General features: G+C 39.8%; 1 protein-coding gene across 2 annotated transcripts in view; it reads right to left on the bottom strand.

The window, feature by feature from the left end:
• Positions 1 to 22,221, bottom strand: part of chchd3a (coiled-coil-helix-coiled-coil-helix domain containing 3a) — a 122,403-nt gene that overhangs the window by 5,550 nt on the left and 94,632 nt on the right. For both annotated transcript variants that reach the window (XR_015775493.1, XR_015775494.1), the window contains one exon: positions 11,110 to 11,328. The gene's annotated coding sequence lies outside the window, so the exon portion shown is untranslated. The remainder of the gene's footprint in view (positions 1 to 11,109; positions 11,329 to 22,221) is intronic.

The following is a 22,221-nucleotide window of genomic DNA, read 5'->3' as shown; positions in this document are numbered from 1 at the left end:
AGCACTGTATGTGTTACCATAAGCAATGAGTGACAGACTATATCACATTCATTTTGCATGGAGGTTTTGACAGAGGGACTGCTGCACGTTGTTATAAAACAATGACTGAGAACGCTCAGGCGTGCAGGCAAAACACTACACTGCTGCTATATTCGACAATATTTTGCACCAAAGCTAGGAATATATGAATGAAGACAAAACAAAACATCATATTGCTATAATCCGACAGCACAGGATAACAGGAACACAAACATACTATGCAGACAAAACACATCTTTGATTTGCAAAAGCCGACTGAGAGCACAAAACAAAATGCACCCAAACAGCACATCCAGGTCCATTTGTCAAACAATATGCAGGAGAGCATCTTTATTAAAACATTTCAATGGATGCCCAAGATGCAGCGTTTGTTGTTTGCACGTGCAGTCACAGTCACTGAAGAAATCCCTTTTTAATGCGTTCGTCCTGGATCTACCCTGCCTTTGATAATCCTTCATTGAATCTTTTGTACTGTAGTTGTAGTAATACTTTATAATCCCACTCTGCATTGCTTGTGATGTTTCCAGGATAAAATTAATAAATAAATGCAGAAAATAGTACAAAGCACAAGACGGTATACTGTATTTGTACAAGCTTCCGTGTCTATATCAAGGTCAGGAGGGAGAAATCCATTCTGATCATTCCACAGTGACATTGTAGTAGGAACAAACTGTTCAAAGACCCTGAAAGCCTTTGTCATGGATAGATTACTGATAGGGGCCTACCAGAGACAGACACAGCACACACACACCCCCCCAAAGAACAGCCTCAAAAAGGCCGAAAAACATTCAAAGGAACCGTAAAAAGACACAAAAATAACTACTAAAACTGGCAAAACAACCATAAAGAGACACAAAATGACTAGTTAGACACATAATATGACTACAAGAAGATGCAAAGAAACTGCATGAGACATGCAAAATAACTACAAAAAACGGAAAAAAAACAAACAGACACAATATGACTATAAAAAAGATACAAGGGAACTGCAAAGAGACACAAAATAACCACAGAACCAGGCTAATCAAGCTTTTTTTAACAAGTTTACTTCCAAGTAGAGATAACGTGCTGCAGTGAAAGGTGAAAATTATATTTATGTCTATGGTTGTGCCACAAATTAGGGGTTAGAAAAAAGTATCATCACAGCTTTCATTGCAGAAGGAATTATGTAAACTGGTATAAAATACCTGCCAGAACCATCTAAACCACACAGCAGTGTAGTCATGGGCATCTGATGATACTGGCACCGCATTCAGTGAAAAAACAGGCACATATTTGATACACCTACACACACAAGAGACATGCATACAAACATATGGACATCCGACATGCAAATCCTTCGTAACCAAAGCAAATGTCATCTGTGTACAAAGGAAAGCAATAAACACACAAAGGGTATCCACTGCAGTGCAGGGCTGTACTTGAGGGTAATGCATGTCAGCACCATTTTACTCCCTCTCAGATTCTAAAATCGCGTTTATGGAGCGCCTTTCTAAGTTTCTTTGGCAATTACCGCAATTGTTCATTTTGCTCTCTGCTGTATTCTGTGAACAAAGAGCAACCATCAACCCACCACCCACTCGTGCTTCATGGGAATAAAACATGTGAACCAACACACAAAACATTTACTGCAGCTGAGTCCATGGAGTACATGATGCATTTAAGACCCCAGAGTAAGCAACTACTTTGTGAGGGTTTAGTTTCTTTTGGATAAGTATTATTTTAGGTTAAAATAACTTATATGTAGAACAAGTGATATAACTTCTTATGCTTTGGCGGATGTCAGTCAGATAAAGGCACAATTTGTTATCCAAATTTTAGGAAAAAGAATGCCATATGAGAAAGATTCAACACAACACTGAAATCTGCTACAGCTCCCAAAATGATTGATGAGTCTTATAATTCTGGGACTAATACTACATAAGAACTGTATTTGAATTATTAATGTTTTCTGATGCTCTTAAGGAGTGGTTTACTTTGGGACTCTGTGTAAACACAGCAGTAGATTTGTAGCCATTAATGGCAGTTCAGCATGCTGAGGTGCCACAGAAATGTTAAAAAGTATTGGTATACAGCATTATAATATGGCATATAGTGGTATTTTAAATAACTAAATGTCTCCATTAACATCATAGGAACTGAATGAAATAGGGGGGAAAAAATGTTGAATAAGGTTCTCTATTGGCATTGTTATCATTTTAAGGGTACTGGTGTTGCTGTTGTTATCGACAGGGATCAGGAGGCAAACCCTAGACTAGTGATACTAATCATATGGCTCATGGGCCAGAAATATGGCCCGTGGTAGGGTCCAGTGTAGCTCGCCAACCATTTTCTAAATCACACTGAAAATAAATAAATTCACATTGGGATCTTTTTTTGTACTTTGAATGTAAATAAGGTGCCAGAGTGCATAAAAAAAGCATCAAAGTAGAGTTTGTTTACAAAAAAGTGCCAAGGGCAGCCCAGCAGACCCCCCAACAATCCTAGAAACACACCTTCGTAAAGCTGACCTGTATGTGGCTGCTGTGACTGGAAATGCCTCTTGGCAAAGATGAGTGAGGGCAACAAACGATGAAAGGCTGAAAACAGGCAATTCATTTATTATACAACCTGATAAATATTGTGGATGTTTGTTTATTAACTGGTTCCTGGTCTCCCATCCTTTTGCAAAAGTTGCATAAGCATTGGCGTTCACCTTAAAAAAAGCCTTGGCTGTGAATATAATCCAGGCAGTGATTACATTTCTCAACAGACTGTAATTGGGAAAACAAATTAGCAGTATATGAATGTGATTTCTAGGATACAGGGTTTATGTAATTATACTTGACTAAGATTGGGCTTTAAGTTTAAACAGCGTGATTCTACATTAGTTAATTTTGTTCTGTTGTATTCCAGAAAAACAATAACACAGATTTATGATGATATACACTGTGCCTGATTTGAGATAGGTAAATATAAACTGATAGGTCCATTTTTCCATCCATCATGGACCCCACAGGCCCACAACAGAGCAGCTGAGATAAGATTTACACCTCAGCCCTGCTGCAGTGGAAAGACTGCATTCGTAACTCTTCAATATTGTTGCTATTTCAGTAGTTCAACACTCCACAGTGCACACACACCAGTCTCCCAACTTTCAAAGACCGTGCACATTTTGCTTGCACATAAACACACGCGTGCACACAAACACACAAAAGAAGAAGTGGATGAAGGAGAAGACTTCAGCGAGCTGACAAGCAGAAGATTAATCCATCTTTCCCAGCCAGTCACTCCCACTCCCTCCCTCCTCCCGTTTCTCTTTCCAGCCTCATTGTTTTCAATAAAGTGTCAAGACCGGCCATTTCATAATCACATTTGTGACTTGGGATCTGGGATTCAGATGCAATCAATGTCTATTAGAATCACAGGGTTATTGATTGAAAGCAGAGAGATGGTGTGAGCGATCTCTCTCATTTTCATCTGCACTCTCTTCCTCACACATATAGTTCACATATTTACATAAAGCTAGGATCTTTACATTCCTGTCTTTTACTGGATGTAATTGGAGCATCTTACTGTTAGAATGGATGGAAAAGAAGTTAAATAATTAACCTTTTGAAACCTGAGCAAAGTGCCTTGATTTTTTTTTTTTTTTACAAAAAACATGGAAAAAAAGGCAATGAGCCAAAAATGACCTAAAAATGAGCAAAAAACATATTTTCAGAAGTACAAGAAATATACATAAGAATTAACAATAATTAGATAAATAAAAAGAAAAAACAAACAAGGAAATTACATGGAGAATGTGCTTGAAAATGAATAATAATTCTGTAGAATATTTTTAAATATGTAATTAAGATAATTATAAGTATTGGGTTTTGGCAATTCTTACCAACCTTTTAAAGATAATTTTCTGGAGCGACTAATTTCTTGCAATTTGCAGAACTGCTCATTTCCTTTTCCCTATGTTTTCAAAAGAAAGCAAGGCAATTTGCTCAGGTTTAAATATTTAAACGTAAAGGGTACTAAATGCAGCACAAGAAAAGTGATGTTGATCCAGGTTTCAAAGGGTTAATCAGTCCAAAGAGAGCCCTTAAAAGAAGAAGAATTACACACCGAGAAGTAACTACTTCCTTTTTGCATCAAATCAGTTCACATTATTCACATATAATGGTACATGGTACTTTTTTGGATTATGTACATTATTTGAAGATTTTTTTGCATGCTTGTGTAACAATTGACACTCAACTCAAGAAATGGTTGGGAGGCATCAATATTACATAAGCTGCAGCCCTAAGCTGAAGAAAATCTTGATGTTATGTGAGTTTGACAAGCAGAGCGAGTGATTCAAAAGTTTTTATGTATCTGAGCAACAAGATAAAACACGGATTGTGAAAAATTGAAGTATAAAGCATCAATGAAAAGCAGAGATCTGATGCTTTTAGTGTTCTTCTCCTTACAGTACATAGTGTTAACCCTATGCAGCTCCCTCTTTCTTTCTGTCTCTCTTTCTTTCTCTCTCCCTCTCTCTTTGTGTATGTGTGTGTGTTGGCATACAGCAGCAGTGCTTGTCAGCCAGGGTCGGTGCAGCATTTCCACAAGGTGACATTTAGGGGACAGTTTCACACACTGAGGATAACTGCTGTTTATCACCTGCTTCTGGAAACGTCACCCAGCCTTACAATAGCTATACATCAGGATACGTGTGTGTGTGTGTGTGTGTGTTTGTGTGTGTGTTCATAAAAGTGAGGCAGAGAAGTTTTTTTATCCCATTTTCTTGTTCTATAGCGCTGTAAACTGTATTTTTTTCCCCTTTTGATTATCAACATGCTTATCTGAGGTTTTTTCGGGATGCAGATGATATGGGGAAGTTGGAGTAAATGATGTCACTATGATGTCATCCTTGCCAAGGTATTGTCCAGACATGTAAAGTTGGTTAATTAACAAACTCAACAGCAATGTCTCTTTCCAGAAATCATGACCCAAGATAATTCACAGACCATGATGTGAGCAGTTTCATAAGAACTATTTTCTGTCTACCTGCCAGCATGTGCCTTTGTTGACATTCTGGCATTGGTTGCAATGTGCTTTTGTTGCCTAAATATATCCATGATCAGTCAAACCTCACAATGTGCTTGTACTGACATCATGGTAGTGGCATCCCAAAACATAAACAGCAGAAGCAGAAGGATGCCAAAAATGTAATATATAGACGCAGAAGTCCTCTGCAAAGCAGCAATATGTGATGACTTGGGATGTCGGAAAGACCATCGTTATGGGCCTGCTAGCTCAAATTTATTTACTTTGAGGAAAGTGTTATCTGTGACAATTCCAGCTTCAGCAACTCTCTCCTTGACAGATACTATCCAGTTGGCGTAACACCATCGAGACCTCACTGTTATGAAACACCCACTTTTCAGTGATCAAATCCAATTTCTCCTGACATTATATCCCACCTGCCTTTCCTGGTTCACTCAGAAATCCGTCACAATACTGAAGTTGGATGCTCTCCAAGTGCTGTTTCAGAATTTGAATTTGGAATATGGATAAGGTTAAAATTAGAGGCCATGGGGAATTTATTATGTCACTGAGAGTCCTCACAAGCATAGGACAACAAAAATGTATGTGTGTGCACGTGTGTGTGTGTGTTTGTGTTAAAAAGCCTCAAGTCCCAGGGCAACTCATTAAGTGTGTAGCCCTTCCATAGAAGAATAAGGAGAGCAGGACACTGTGCTGCAGTCTGTACTCAGCATGCCAGTCACACACAGGAACCCGTGTGAGTGTGTGGAGGAGAGACATACACATCCAAATCACAGTTACAAAAAACATGGACTGCTTTTTGCCTCACACTCACATGCTCTCACACACTCTAAAGTACACACGCACACAGTCACACAGCCCGAGACTGAAACACACACACACACACAAAACTTACAAAGGCTGACATGGATTTATGTTCCCCACTGCTCAAGGAGACAAGCCTCGGGAAAAGGGGCAAATTCAACCAAAGAATGGGAACACCCATTGTTCAGAATGAGGCACGCACACACACACACACGGACAAGAACACACACTCTTACCCTTAACTGAAAATAGCTTATTGACTCTGCAGTGTTTAAAGCAGACTTGTGTGTGTGTGTGTGTGTGTGTGTGTGTGTGTGTAGATTTAGTCAGTGCATGCTCGCGCGTCTCCTTAATGGAATAACTGAGTTGAGGACTTCTATTGACATGTGCACGCATGTAAAAAAGATACACACGTGCTCACACTGATAAATGCTGATGGACAGAGAAATCTGTGCTCGACGTTCATTGTGATCATTGATAAGGACGCTTTGGATTTAACTTATTTGAATGGAAATGAAGCAAAGGATTATGTTTGGTTACTGTCTTGGGGTGAAATGTGTGTGTTTCCATGAAATGAAATTTGTGGAAGTGATTTGTGAGACGGCTGGGGACAACGAGGTTTTAATGAGCGTTTGTTTGATTTGGGAATTGGAAACTGGAAGGTCTTTTCTCCATGCTGATTTGCTCTGCTTAGTAATAAAGTAAATAATGTCTGTGTGCATGTGTGGTTTTTCCTTTCTTCTATGCACTTTTCTTCCCTTCTTTCTGTACTTTCATCCTCCCTCTTGCCTTGTGTTGTTTTTCTATTGTCTAACCTTCATTCTAAATTCAATATTTCTAAACACAGAGGAGAAAATGAGATCTTAACAAAACTAGAGGCGGTGAAAAAGAGAGGGTAAATGAAGGAGAAATGACATGAATCTTTTGTGTGACTCTCTTTCTCCACCAATCTCCCTCTCAGTCAATGAACGAGAGAGTGACGAAAAAACACAAACAAAAGGAAAATAGGCTATGCTCCTCCATCTTTCCTCAGCCTCCTGACAACTCCACAGCAATCGATAATCAATCCCTAATCTCTCTCATCTCTCTCTCTTCCTCTTTTGCTCCGTCCTCTCTTTCCTTTCGAGCCCTTCCATGTCACCAGCTAAGATATTGAACCTGCTGCGTGGACACGCACAGGACCGTGCAGAGCCACACAAATGTAGTTTTTACGCATGGACACACACGTGTGAGTGAAAACAAAAACAGCTACTTACAATACGCAATAAAAAACTCAAAAAAGTCACATCTGCACAAACAGTGTTACATTCCAAGCACAGGCACACACACGTTATCACATTAATACTACCAAACACACACAAGTCTAGGTGCTGTTTCAGAAGTGAGGGACTATTTTTTTAAACAGTAGTCACTTCCTCAAGTCTTTTTAGTACCATGAGGTTACCAGGCAACTAGCTGCGATTTCAGGAAGTTACTGCACCTGGCAGAGAAGTAGTCTGACCCCATATAACTACAGCTTATTATTTTTATACCTCTGTTTTTGGATGGATAAAACACATAAGATATAATTTGTAAATAAGTGAATTTCAGAAGGCAGATTTTGCTACTTTAAGACAGAGCCAGGTGAACTGTTTCTCCATGTTTCCAGTCTTTCTAAGCTAACTGCTTACAGATTGTAGCTTCAAGCAAAAACTGCAGCTTCTTTAATGGCCACTTGCTGGCTCCGAAAGTGAGTCAATACTCATTGACCCCATGTTAAAACGGCCAATTTTACAGCAGAAATAAACATGTTTACAGCCTTGTTCAAAAAACGATTGTAGTCGCTAATTGATCCATTTATGACAACTGTACGGGGGTTCAATTTTTGTATAACTAACCTGCTTACATTTTTATTAAGGCTTAAAGTTATGCATAATTAAGGGTGTGGCTAATTTGAGTGACAGGTGGGTGTCGTCCATTGACAAGTCATTACATGATAACAGTGTTAGTTAGGGAACATAATGGCTTAACCCCAGATTCACAGACACGTAGCTGTAGCTGTCGCTATTTCAGTTTTCAGTTCCGTGGTCACTGATAGAAATGGATGGCATGAAATAAATGAACATGAATAAATAAAATGAATGAATGTTTGTTTATGCCAGAGATTCTTGTAAGCCTATGTTAGAGAGGCAAATTATTCTATGTTCATTCTTACTTGTTTATGAGTAAAATAAAGAGTATTTAACTTAATAATGCCATTACAGTGCAGTTTTTTTCTTGTTTTATTTATTCCACATTTTGTCGAGATTCCTCTTTTATTATGAGGTCTCAACTTTGGCAAGTAATGCATGAGTTGTCTATTTTTTTTCTCTACATATGGCTCCACTGCTCTTCAATGAATAGAAACTACATAGAACCGTGCAAAACACGAGTCCAGGCTGTTTAAAATGGATTTGAATGAATATCTCATTGTACCAGAGGAAATGCAAAGCAGCAGAGCAACCTTGTGGATGCTTTTACATTTCACATTAAAATCAGTCAATCAAATCGATGCATCCTGTTGTTAAACAACCCAGTTAATTATTCAGTACCAGTTGAGCCTACACTTCCACCCTTCATAACCAACTGCATTATCACTTGGCAAAACGCAATATACACACAGTGAAGCTGGCAGCAACCACATGCTACAAAGACAGAGTCTGTGTAGCAGGTAAAAAAAAAACCAAATCTACTGCTTTGCTCTGCCTACATGACATATCACATCCGTAGCCCATGTATTTTGGCCATGAAGAGTCAAATGCTTGGTTGTTCTGGTAAGTCCGTTTTGTTGTAATGGTTTTTCGCAGATAAAAATTAGCTTTAGTATAAGACTGTTAATACAGCTTGCTAACTAAGCTGACATCTAGCATTAATGTTAGCACTTTTGTCCAAATATGGTCACTTCTGGCTCCAAAAACCCCAAATGGCGCTGGTCAAAATGCCAAACCCTGGGTTTAAAATGCGAGTCTAAAATGAATAGATGATGTCACGGTGATTATATTTATTGTTTTTATAGAGACTACTCCATAGATCTGAACATTCCAGGAATTTTGTTCATATTGGACATCTCTACACCTTACAATTAAGGTCAGTGGCAACATTTAGTGCAAATGCAAGCAGCAGTGTGCGTTTTTTGTAGTGAGGTGGAAAATAAGGGTGGCATGTTATAGCATGTCCAACCTGCAGTCCGTGTTCCCTTTTAAACCAGTGTTGCTTCAATCATATCTGGGATTCTGAAAAATAAGGTGTACACCCGAATCCCCACTGGAAATTATGCCTTCACTCACAGATAAGAGATGCACACACAATCCTTCTCTGGCCTATAACGCTGGCAGCCTTGGCTACAGAGCTTCAGTGAGGCAGAAAGACGCTCCTTAGTGCCTCACCCCAAGAGAAACTGCAGCCACACACACAGAGCCTCTATAAGGAGCTTCAGGGTCTGCTGCTCAAATGTAGAAGCAATAAATCTACCTTCTTTACCTTCATGTACCTTCACAGGTGGCCACTGCTTTAGGAAATGTTAATCTTGCCCACATGGACACGATAAAAGAGAGGAGGAATATCTGAGAGATTAGTAGGTGAAGGTAGAAGGGAAATGAAAGAACAAAATAGGAGACAAGAGAGGAGGGATTGAGGTTGCCAGAGATCGAACAGCATTTAATCCACCTGCTTTTGTAACCATATGGACCCCTGCTGGCCTGCGATCAAACCATCTCTTCTGTACCTGCTGCCTTGCTCTCCTGTGTCTCATTCCTGACTTTTTCCCAATAATGAAAAAGTGCTTCAAATATTGTGTTGAATATAGAAAGAAAGGAGAGATGAGAAAAAGAGGACGAGGGAACAAAAATGCATCTCATGTCAGTCCAGGTGTTAAACATCCACAGCTGACTTCCAGTGTTGACAGGACACTAAATAAGAACAGTGTCTCTGTTAGTGGGAGCCACCTGCTGTTTTGGCATGGGCACGTGTGTCACACTGTGTGTGTCTGCATGTATGTGTGTTTTCCCTGCTGTGGTTGTTAGGGATGAAGAGGTGTTCTATTCAACACCTGTCCAGATGCTGGTTACAGCAAATTCACACTATGGGAAAAAGAAAAGGTAAATAAGAAGATAATGTTATTTAACTACTGTCTTTCTTTCATCTTATAGGATCTATTAATCTGTGTCTGTCTGTTAGCCCTCCTATGGACCATGCAATCTTAGCAATCCTGTGTTTAGAACAAGCTACACTGTGTGACATGGATCTACGTTGTATGCATACAGACTGAACAATGACAGCACCTATTGAATCGCAGGCTACAACGTATGTCCATTGACATCAGTACACAAGAACAAAACATCGTCAGTGTGCATCATCCATGTGAGCCGCTGTAGTGGTAAGAGAAAAATGACAGCAAACATGAATGGAGCCCTTGCTATAGTGGCATTTATGTGTGTCGAAAAAAGCCTGAAGAAGAGGAGGAGGAGAATGTGGACGTGGCTGGGGAAAAGAAGCCAACTTGGCATGCCAATTTCGCAACAAGAGCTCAAAGTACGATTAGTATCTACTAGCATCTAGCACTGTCAAGACCGTCATTTCATGCTGCATTTTTATTGGTTGGTTATCAAAATTTTGTCCCAGGCTGTCTTTGATTGCAAGACTGTGACAACAGCCGTTCTAGGACAGCTGCAAAATTGCAACATGTATACCGGGGCTTTAGAGTAAATGTGCACATGCACACAAGCACTTGGCCTCTGGGGCTCCAGCTCCAAATGTTTCCTTAAAAGCCCCAAATTTATGCTGTGCCCTAAAGACATCTGAACAAAACCTTGAGTAAATGTTATTCTGTTGGTGTGAAAATTACTGTAGTACTGAATTCCACATTTGCTTGGCATTGTTGGGGATCTTTGATTTGCAATTAGAGCACCCCAGATTATTGTGGCATGGATTCAAGTGTAGCAGACTTGTTAAAGCTAAATATTCCCTCCATGAACTCTACTGCAGTGTAGTGTAACAACAAAGATTTCAAGATTATTAATGTTGTTTACCCCAAATTTCTACCCTACCTATGTTATGTAATGTAAGAATAGTAACAATCAGACCTATTTTGTCACTTTTTGTGACAGGAGTGAAAATGAATCAGCCTTAACATTTGTTGTGTTATGGTTTCAGAACAATGAAGACAGTTAGAGAACAATTATAACATTTCTCCAACAAAATAAGAGTATGTGGGAACGCTCAGTAGCTCACCTGGTAGAGCTGGTGTCCTGTGTATGAAGACTGTGTCCTCTCTGCAGCGGCCTGGGTTATTCCAATCTGCAGCCTTTTGCTGCTCATCCCCTCTTCAGAATCAGAATCAGGTTTCTTTGTTACCTCCTATCACACATGGGAGTGAAATACCGTTCTCCACAGATCAGTGTAGCAGAAGAAGCCACTGAGTGTGCCACCATCTTGCCACTGCAGGTTAAGCTGTAATATCAAAATAAGACAAAAAGCAAAAGAAAATCTTTAGAAAACATACATAGGTTGCTTTAAATGCAAAAAAAAACCCCACTAAGAATAGTCGTTAGAATCCTACCCCATTGATAGTAGCTATGTATTAACTGTCTAGTTAAATAAAAATAAATAAAAATATAGCTTTCTTTTTGTTTTGTCAGAGACATGCTGGAGAAGAGGTTTGTAAACAGTAAAGCAGCATGGAGGCCAGTGAAAATGTTAAAGTTGTTACCCATTTTTTAAATCTGTTAGTCAATCTCTCTTTCAAACTCGGTACTAACTAATTTTGGATTGCGTTTGAGCACTGCTTGGATGGAGACGGACATTGTGGTGGCGCGTCACTGCATCAAGGCAGAAAAAAGGTTTTTTTCAGTTTTTAGTATATAAAACTGCCAAATTCACACTGTGTAAATCAACTTTAGCACCGTTTGTGTTTACGTCATATTTTAACAGTGCTAGCACACCAAAGAATATACACTCAGATGTAAAATGCCACATTGGCTACTTACACCACAGGTCTAAGAATTTGTTGGCTACAGACACCTGGGTTATTACCTTTGCCATTATGCTATATAATCCCAGGTGTAAACAGCCACACTGGCTATTCCACCTCAAGTGCAAATAGCACTTGATTTTATAAATTTGGTTTAAGATTAGTCAAATTTCATGTATGGAGTAGAAAAGTTTGAGTTTAATTTGTTTCTCTTGCTGACCTACTTGCAGTCTTTTTTTAAATGTTCTCTTTATAAATGGGTTGTGTAGTCAGTAAAAGAAGTTTCATTTAATTGTCAGTGACATGAAAGACTTCTATCCTTTGTTTAACCTGATCTGTAAACAATGACACTGCAAATTCCGTTATAAAGTTTGACATTTCTGCATCTGGCTTTGTATCTGTTGCTTTGGGAAAGGACATTAGCGTAAATCAGAAAAACAGAGCGGAATTTATTTACTTTCAGCCCTGAGGTTGTTTCCTTTCTGTTTTCAAAGGTGCTTAATATTTCCAGCTCACATCTTCAAAAAGGTGGTTTATTAAACAGCCGAGGAACTGTATTTGCATTTCTTTAGATTATAAAAAAATCTAAAAGGGGCCACATGTGTTTTGTGTTCTCTGTGTGAAATGGAAAACAGTGCTGCAGCCAGGAGTGATCACAATCTCTGCGGGAGCTGGTAGTAATGGTTGGAAATCCTGCAGGAGAGGGCGGTTGTGGGACTGAAAAAAAAAGAAGAGAAAAAGTCCTGCACAGACCTCTGAAGCAATGACTTAAGCATCAAAAAAATAACTTGAGATTGAAAATACTGCTCCCCCGTCTCACTCTTAAAGACAGTGAGCAATACACTGACAGACAGCAGCTTTTCCATTCCGCCTCCACAAGTGGTATGAAGTACGAGGAGGGGCAGCAGGAGTCGCCACAAACTCTATTTGGCCCTTTTTGGCTTTGTTCCACAGTCCCACATCTCCACTTGTTTTAAATTCCAAATGTAGGCACTTAAAACTCAAATCTTTTATTCATCGGTCTGATTGTAAATCATGTAGGTGGTGTGAAGTGCTTACGGTCACTTCCCAAACGGCATTTAGTGATTACAAAGCTGTGAGACAGAGTGGCTGCTTTCAGTCTGGTGTGGGTATTCAACATTTCTTTCTCTCTCACTCACATACTATCACAAAGAAATACAAATATTAAACAATTACGACTCTTTGACATGCACAAATAAATCCTGTACCCATATTTTTATTTGATGTTAAATCTCTTTTTTCCATGCAAAAAATATATTACTCATGGTGCCATGCTAATCCAAAACACTGCATTATGATGTCAGCTCCTTTTCACTTTTACAGTCACACATTTTCATCTCTCTGACACAACCACTCTACCTGGAGAGACAGGAAATGTGCACATCGTGACAGCAATGGCTTTGCAATGATGTATCAATTGCCAGTATATAGGAACGCTCAAAACTCAATAGACCTTTTCATCATCTTAATTCAATTCATAAACGCACACATACATTCACAAATATATATCATTCTCAGTATTACATTACAGACCATAAAAGTGTGATGTGTAGTATTCATTCAGTATGTTGTCATGGTGACTTCCTCGAGGCTCTCCGCATTAGCTACGGCAGGAAAATATGTACCATAGTTCAAGTACAACCTACATTTCAGTCACACCTTTCATTATCTCTCTGCGAGGAAATGTAGAGGGGGAAAGTCAAAAGTGCATCGTTGCAAAGAGAAGCTTCAGGAGACGACGTGTAAAGTGAGTTTGTGTGTGTGTGTGTGTGTGTGGCTTTACACATCTGTTGCAACGGCATATTTAATCCCGTGGGAAGAAAGAGGTGCTCATATATAGATATCTCACCAATAAAACATCAGAGGATCAAAGAGAGCAGGAAGAGAGACAGATGCAGCGGCTCGCTAAACCGGAGAGAAAAGTCTAATTTTTTGCAGAACCAATTAACTACCTCAACAAGAACAACTGTACATGGAGGTGTGTTATGCATTGATAAAATTCATAAGTAGCACTACAGGTAAAAGAAAACATATGCATTTTTTATTTTGGGGTGAACTCTCCCTTTAATCACAGTATCTATCATTCTGGTGTATGCTGTTTACATGCTAGTCTTATTGCTATTAATCATGCCGTGTCACTTTACCTCACAACTTTTTCTTTAATTATTCTTGAATAGTTCATATTTTTTATTTCTACTCTTATTCTAATTCTATACTGTTGCATCTATTTCATTTAACTTATTTATTTATTTGTACTTATTTCTGTCTTATCTTATCCCTTTTTCAAGAATATGAAGGTAGCAAAAAAGTCTTATATATATTTAAAACACAAAAGTTTTGCTGTCTTGCCTCCCAACATGGAATACTAAATTTTGCAAATTACTGTAAACATAATATTGCAGAAGAATGTTTTCATAGTCATAGTGCACAAGAGGCTACTGCTATCCAAATGAAATAATTAGATTTGATGAAAACAGTGGAGAGCCTTGGGCAGCGTACCAGAGCTGCTGAGAAAAAAAAGGGGGTTGGGGAGTCTGAGGGGGTAATTTAAGACGAATAAAAAAAAAGTCCATGCAGGGATTCACTCTCTAAACATATTAAAGCAAGAGAATAACATTGACTGATTAATGGTTTTCATTAAAACGCCACAACACAATAATTTTTCCTGGGAGCAAAAGATGTTTATTACCCCACAGCACATGCCATTAGTATAAGGTTCTGGTATCTTAAACAGACAAATTAATTTGCTGATGCTGAACACGAGTAATAAGGAGCTCTGCTGATACCGATGCTGCAGATAGAGCTGGTGCACCTCTGGATAGAAGGAGACGTTGTTATCATCTGTGTCCTCTACAATTAACCCACGTGCTACAAGTGCTGGGCTATATCCTATAGTAATGATACCTTTTGCCTCTGGCTGTTTGTGAGTATTGGTTTAAAAAAAACAAACAATTTGAGTCATAAAATGAAGCTCAGCCAATTTCGACCATGATGTTCAGTCAAAGTGCTGACACAAGCCAAGAAACACCCTTTAGTGCTTATGAACCTGCTTCTATTACCTTCACTTCCACTTAGACACGATGAGCTCACCACAACAATAAGGTTTTGCCCATCATCCCCTTGGGCTGCCCAAACACTCACACTCACCTCCAGGGTTAAACTCTCCCAAACGCTGATAAGCCAATGTCATCCACACAAAGCGTGAACACAGCACCATGTCTGCTCCATCAAAAATCGATAATGGCCCCGGGGCGAGTGTCGCGGCCATGTTTAAGAGCAACAGCGCAACGCCAGCAGCAATAATAACCATGTTAATGAGCTCCAGAGAAAGGTCAAGGCTAAACAAAAGAATTCCTCCTTATAAATATTTAAGTGTGATTAACATTAGTGGTCCTAATTAAGCCATCAGTCTTTGCCCCGTGAAAAGGCCTTTGATTAGTCAACACTCAGGATGCCTCACTCCACTGAAGAGCAGCTCAGCAGGGCCCGATGGGTAAGCTGTTGAAGAGAGGACGGGCTGGGGGGCTTTTTTTTTCTTTTTTCAAACTAATAGCAGACTAAATGTGCATAATGGAGGAAATCCAAATTATGAAATTGAACTGAATGGTCTCTTTGACAACAAACTCATCCTCGTTCACAGTTTCTGGCACTATATACATAAGTTTCCAGAGGGAGACTCTTTAGGAAATGGGATTTAGATAGTTGCTAATTCATCATGAGCAACATTGTAATGATATGATTTGTTTAACCGTTCAGATATCCCATCCATTCGAATGGACATTACTTTTCTAGGATGTCTAGATGTATGATTACTGTCATCTGACTCAACCTAAAAGCACAGACTTATTTGACGAGATGTCTAAAAGCCAATCACAGTGTTCCACATCATCTGAAGCGGACTGCAGTAGAGCCACACCCTCTTTTTGTGAGAAGCGTGGCTGACCATGAGGAAAGGAGGAAGAGCAAGGTATGTGACAGTCTATTAATTATAGAGTTCAAATAAATGATTTGTGTTTCAACAGCTTTTAAAGTTAACACGAGATTTTATAATACTTGTAAGCATCCAAAATCATTTGAAAGATTTACAGCTTTTACTCTGGATTTTTTTTTCACAAATATCCATCAGAGGGGCATCAACAGCAGCCGAGGAGTCTCTAACGCAACTGTTGATCATGTCAATCACTGCTTGTGAACTGCAGTCAAAATGGCAAATTAAGCAGTGCTGATCAAGTATGAATCAATTCTGTTACTGCATTTTGTATTTCTCACCCCATATTTTCTCAGAAACATATGTTAGTGTACTGTTTGTGACCTGGCTGCCATGTTGGAGACAGTCGCCCGGAGCACTAACCACCACCCACTGGCCAGACCAACATTTTACAGCTACACGGTACACCGAAATATATTTATGAAAATATTGGTAAATATTGACAGCAGCATAAGAGACTCCTTGCTTCTGACTGGTTGTTTTGTTCACGTTTGATAAAGCCATTAAAAGCAACTGGACAGGGCAGAGGAATATGATTTTTTTTCACAGATCATCTGTCTGATATAATTCTGTATAGATGTAGTAACAGTTTCAGCAAATATGACAAAAAGTTATTTTTATAAAAGTTGCCAACTACAGCTTTAATGTGGAAGGCAGATTTAGAGTAATCTCCATGTAGCAACACATTATACAAAGTCAGGGGTTATCTTTAGTTTTGGGAGATGCCCTAGGACCAATTCATGTATGATGCAGCTGGGGAAAATGTCATACCTCAAAATAGCTGCCAAATTGCTTTGCATGGTGAGCTCAGGCCCTATTTACCATCATATTAACAGATGTTCGTCCGCAGACATCACAGGGCTCAGTGGTTGGCCCTGTCATCTCACAGCATGAAGGTTCACAGATCAAATCTCAGCCCTGGACTCCTCTGTGTGGAGCATATAGTGCATTTGGTTTCCTTTTCACAGTTCAAAGTCATGCAGATTCTGACTTTATGCATCTTCTGGATATAGAAGAGACTTACACGGTAGAGAAGCAATTCAGAAAATGTGTGCCGTTGCTACTAATGGACACACATGTACAGTATGTACACACACAAACAACAATCAATACAGCAGCAAAGCTCAGTGCCAAATTACAATAACTGACGTCACACAGATGTATTGAGTGTTGACCATGTGTTTGTGTCCCCTGGGTTACACACACACATGTGTGTGTGTTGCAGATGAGGACTCCATGATGTCACCCGTCCTGATATGACCCAGTCTCACAAATCAAATGGAGATAATCATGTTTGAGTGTGTGTCTGTGTTGTCATTGCCTCGAGGCACCTTACACAACCATTGGAGGACAATGAGGTCTCAAACACAAAGCATGCTCAAGTGTGTATGTATGTGTGTGTTTTAATGTGCAATATCTTCTGTTTGCCCTCAAGCACTTTGCTTACAATGTCAGTGTGTGCATGTGCACCAGCTATGGTCATATTATAAATAATAAATAATGTCTCTGTATTCACCTTCTGCCGGTGTTTGTGTGAGCAGGTGCACAGGTGTGTTTGTGTTTAGCCTCAGCAGCATGTGTTTATGTGCCGAAGCATCTCACATGACAATAAAAAGGGCGACTACAAAGTACATTTCAGTGAGTGTGTAGGTCTCAGAAGGATACAATGCGAGCACACTGTATATAAATGGGCCCTGGTCACCCAAGTGTATTGGGCTTGTGGACAAAATTAACAACAGAAACGCTCCAGGCAGCAGCTGCGCAAGCCACAGCACAAGTTGTAAGTGTAAAGTAATTTAAATCCTCTTCTGAAGGATGAGAAAACATTTTTTTTTTTTACAGCTGTGGGGATTAGTATAAACTGGCTTCTCGCAGGTCACGGATGGATAGGCTTATGCAGAGGCCATGTAACAGGTTTAGTAGCCACTGGCTTGTGGCGCAGTCATATGCCTCTCTAACATGTAGGGAGTATCTCAGCTTCACATTTCTTCTAGACATCTTGCCTGGGCCATTCAGTGTAAATCAGTTGATAAAGAATACATAGAAATCTAATGTACATGGCAAAGTGCTCTTATTGATTTTGTTGCTTTTGTTATTTGCTGTTGGGATTATATTAATAAAAAGCACAAGGATTATACCAGAACAAATCTGCATGGCAATGTGGTAACTACACCATATGGGTGATATGATAATATACACCATGACGTGATTGAGGTTATTCACCTGGTAGGATTTTAAAATTTGCTACTGCAATACTGTATTCAAAGGACAGTAGGTGCTTTTTCATTCAATTTACTTATAAAAAAAAGTGAAAATGCCAAAAATTCTAAAAAAATCGGAAAATATCGCAAACAGTTTTTATGCATAGGGTAGGAAGAAAAGATGATGTATCACTTCTGGTTTTATTTTTAAAAAACTTTGCGTATGAAAAGTGCAGTACAAATAAAGTTTGATTGATTGATTAACTGATTGTCCAATTGGCAACATAAGTGGCTGCGTAAAATTATTGAAAACAATCAGACATAACAGAAAAGGTATCCAAAAGCCTAATGCCACGATCGCTCTGAAGGGGAAAGGGATTGGCCGAGGGTAATGAACGTGCCAGTGCCGCCACTGGATCTTAGGGATAGAGATTATCATGGCGGTGTCCAGTTAACAATGTCACTGTTGGTAAAACAGTGCATGTTGGTGCAGCTACTACCAATGTACTGTAGTAACCACTTCATCATGCCTCAGCACAGTAATGTTGAATCAGCTCTATTATGTTGTAGCATCATGGAAAAACTAGCAATATACTGTAATACAATACAACAGGCTTAATGAGTGCTATTATGCAGCTGCACAATTTCCATGTGCAAGAAAAACAACATTTAAGCATGATTTATTAGCTGTGAGGCTCTAACAGGAAAATCCAAACAACTGGCTCTGGTTACTTTTTTGTCATTTAAAGGCAACACAATATAAAAACTGGAAAATTTTAAAAAGAAAAAAACTGCACAAGGAAAGTATGAAATGTCAAACAGTAACAAGCACAAAGTTTTTCTTGTCAGCGACAGTTTTTTTTTTTCTCATTACCAAACTTCTGTCTTATTGTTTTTCTGACTTCAGCCTTTCAGCGAGCCAGTTTTTTGTAGTTGTGCAGCCCAGGAAGGAGCAAGACGAAGGTTTGTTATTGTCACTCTAAAGAACACAGACACACTTCAAACCTGCAATCTGTTACTTCCCTTCACATTAAAATACAGGAAAGTGTGTGGAGCTTCTATTGTGCCTTTAGGAAGTTATGTCCCCTATTGCAGTTAAAATATAATCGACTGACCAACGTGAACATGAATTATGGTATATGGACAGAAGTGTTGAATCATTACCTCTCTTAAAGTCTATTGAAGTGGATTGTATTTCACTTGACCAGGGTTTTTATCAGTACTTTTTTCATTTAGCCTCATCTAAACACATATACAAGGAATAAAACTGTCATCTTCAAGCAACTTTTACATTAACAGATAGTTTGATTGCTTTACAGTCCGTGTGTGTTTTTGTGTGTGTGTGTGTGTGTTCATGGTCTACAAGGTCATCCTCCTCCCCTGGCGGCCCTTCTGTCTCCTCAGCGCAGCAGCTCAGGGCCTCATTACTGCTCACTTTATCTCTGGAGGGAAACTGAGAGTCAAAGCCAAGCTCTCACTCACTGCCTCTGTCTAACATCTCACACACACACACAACCACACACACACATGCACGGCCGTCTATCCATTGCATCACTAGCACCACAGCTGATGCTAAATCTTTTAAACAGCTTTTATGATTGAGATCAACTACGTTACATTCTTTCTCTCACACAATTTTCCTTTTCCTCTCTTTTCCTTTGCTTTTATTCTTTCACCGGATATTAGTTTACCTCTGTAGCTTTTCCACACCAGGACAGAAAGCCTGTGATTTATACATAATTGCAGCTCAGAAACAGAGGGAACCTGTCATGTGCGCATGAAACACAGCAGAGCAGCGTCAGGTTAAAATGCTGCTGGAAACTACATAATACAAGGAGCGTGAGGGCACCTATGGGATGAGTGGGAGGTGACGTGGATGGATCAAACCAACCCAGACTTTGATGCAAAAGTCTGGTGTTCACTTCCCCTTTGAATACAATGGGTTTTTTTCTACACCTTACCATGTGCCTCCATCCCCAAAGTGTAACCACATGTGCCAGCATGTCCTTTTTTTGTTGTCCCAGCGTAGGTTGCCATGTGCTGTTGTTGCCTGAACATAAGGACATGCAGCTTCATCCCACCATGTACATCTGCTGACATCACAGTAGCGGCATCCCAAAGTGTAAACATCAGATGCAGAAGGATACCTAACTTGTACTATTTAGATGCAGAAGCCCACTGACAGATCTGCACCATGTGACGAGCTGGGACGAAAACGCATTGTTGTTTCCAGTCTTTATGCTAAACTGGTTTTGAAAACCAGCCGTTAGCTGTAGCCTCGTGTACAAATATGAAATAGATCTAATCTCCTTTCTTATGTAACTGCCATTAAGAAAGCTAATAAGCATACCAAAATATCCAAACAACAGCTTTTAACAATGCCTTGTTTTTGTTCCAAAATAGAAAACTTTCACCTCAGCAAACTGGCTTCGGCTCAAAAACTGCTAATGTTTGACTCAGTCCAATGAGACTCCCTCTGCCACCAAATAGCTCTGCCTCCAAAAAGTGTTTGCATGACCAAAACTTCAGTCTGCCAAAGAGAGAGAGAGAGAGAGAGAGAGAGAGAGAGAGAGAGAGAGAGAGAGAGGGAGGAAGGTAGCAGCACTTTCTAACAGCGAGCCAATAACTCACTCCCCCAGCAGCAGAAACTCTAGCTGGAATGAAACAGCTTTTTATGGCGCCAAGCAGACAGACACCAGCACCGACTCAGAGAGAATAAGAGAAGAGGTGCAGACTAAAACAAAAAAGTACAAATAAATAAGAGCAGGAGAGAATAGCAGAGGGGAGTGTGAGGGAGAGAGAGAGCTCTATAAATTGTAGCCCGGTGCAGGGCTGCAGGGAGGGCGAGCAGCCTGATGAATAGAGCCATCAGCCTAAGCAGAGGCTACAGAGCAGCCTGCCATCTGCCTGCCCATTACTAGAATGGAGTGTATGACGGTCGACTCTCATCTGCAGGCCCCACTGGCATCGCTGGCAACTAAGAGCATTTCTTTGTGTGTGTGTGTGTGTGTGTGTGTTTCTTCACTCTGACTGAACGAGACAAAGTGTCCTTGCTTAGTCATAACCATAACCACATTACCGTAGTGTCTTCTGTTGTGTTTTTAATATGTGTGGGTGAATGCATTTGTCAAGAGCTTGTATCTATTTGAAGCATATTGTGCAAACTGTGTGTGTCTGTGTGCGTGTGTGTGTGGACGCACGAGAAGGCGAGGGTGGCCCTCAGAGAAGAGTTACAGCAGCGTGGCAGACGCTTCACACCTCATTGGCAAGCAAGGAGAGCCAATCACCGCCAACAGATCCGCCCCTCAGGCTGCCAGCGTATTCCTCAGTATCCTTGATGAGTTAGAGAGTGAGAAAAAGAAAAGTAAGAGGCGAAAAAAAAAGCCGGAGAGTGAGACAGAACAAAAGAACAAAAAAGTAGAGTAAATGCAAACACAAGAATGGGGATTGACTGCGTAGAGAGACACTAAAAGGCACAATGAGCCGCACAGACGGATAAGAGCCAGGGAGGGAGTGTGGGGAAACTTTCAAGGGAAAGCTATTTTTTTTCCTCAGAGGTCATTAAATCAAATGTGATTAGTCATCATGGTGGAGGTTGCTGTCTATTGTAATGCAGAGTTAAGTGCATCTGGTACTTTTTTTGGCTTTTTTAAATAGAACAGAGGCAATATAGGACTGAAATATCATAAAAGCACTGAGACAAAATTGTGGCTTTATCCTAATTGCTTTACAGTCCGATGCAGGATCATGTTTGCTGGAAATGACAAAGTTTCTGTGTTTATACAGAGACAGATGGTACAGAGCACTTAAAGAAACAGTGAAAGCCACCCTGACAGATGCTGATACATCACTGACGTTTCTCTCTTGGGACTGGGTGCAACAGTCTGAATGTACTCCACATTTCCTCCCTACACTGTGCATGTCTGTGACTTCTCAGTATTTGATATACAGTGTAGTATCACCAAAGCGAGTCAAATCAGTGGCTAATAATGAGACAGGCCTGTCCTCCATCGTTATCTTCCTACACATACCCTTGTCTCCCAAACCAAAAGAATAAACACACCAATATGCATCAACTTGAGCAGAGTTAGCCTCTGTGTAAAAATGCAGTGAACACTTTTGTTTTTCAATTGTCACAAGTTTAAATTCAAGATCTGATTCTC

This window comes from Plectropomus leopardus, chromosome 22 (genome assembly GCF_026936395.1).
Source record: "Plectropomus leopardus strain MGB_pleo_1.0 chromosome 22, ASM2693639v1, whole genome shotgun sequence".
NCBI lineage: Eukaryota > Metazoa > Chordata > Actinopteri > Perciformes > Serranidae > Plectropomus > Plectropomus leopardus.
Note: the sequence above shows the minus strand (reverse complement) of the source record. Positions and strands in the feature narration are given on the sequence as shown.